Source organism: Octodon degus, unplaced genomic scaffold (assembly GCF_000260255.1).
Source record: "Octodon degus isolate 3935 unplaced genomic scaffold, OctDeg1.0 scaffold00165, whole genome shotgun sequence".
Lineage (NCBI taxonomy): Eukaryota > Metazoa > Chordata > Mammalia > Rodentia > Octodontidae > Octodon > Octodon degus.
Genome location: NW_004524741.1, coordinates 4,329,951 through 4,330,449, shown reverse-complemented (window position 1 = coordinate 4,330,449; position 499 = coordinate 4,329,951).

The following is a 499-nucleotide window of genomic DNA, read 5'->3' as shown; positions in this document are numbered from 1 at the left end:
TTTTTTGGGTCTTCCAAGTAAAGTATCATGTCATCTGCAAATAAAGATAATTTAACTTCTTCTTTACTATTCTTATTTTTCTTTCTTTCTTTTGTCTAATGGCTGTAGCTAATGATTCCAGAACTGTAATGAATAGGAGTGGTGATAGAGGACATCCTTTCTTATATCAGATCCAAGAGTAAAAGATTTCAGGTTTTCGCCCTTTAAAAAGGATTATGTTAGCCATTGGGTTTCCATAAATGGCTTTTACCAGATTGAAGTAGAGGCCATCTATTCCAATTTTCTGTAGGACTTTGAACATGAATGAGGGTTGGTCTTTGTCAGAAGCCTTTTCTACATCAATGGAGATGATCGTGTGGTTTTTAGTTTTCACTCTATTGATATAGTGTATTACATTTATAGATTTTTGAATATTGAACCATCCTTCCATCCCTGGGATGAATCCTACCTGATCATGGTGTCTGATCTTCTTGGTGATTTGCTGTATTCTGTTTGCTAG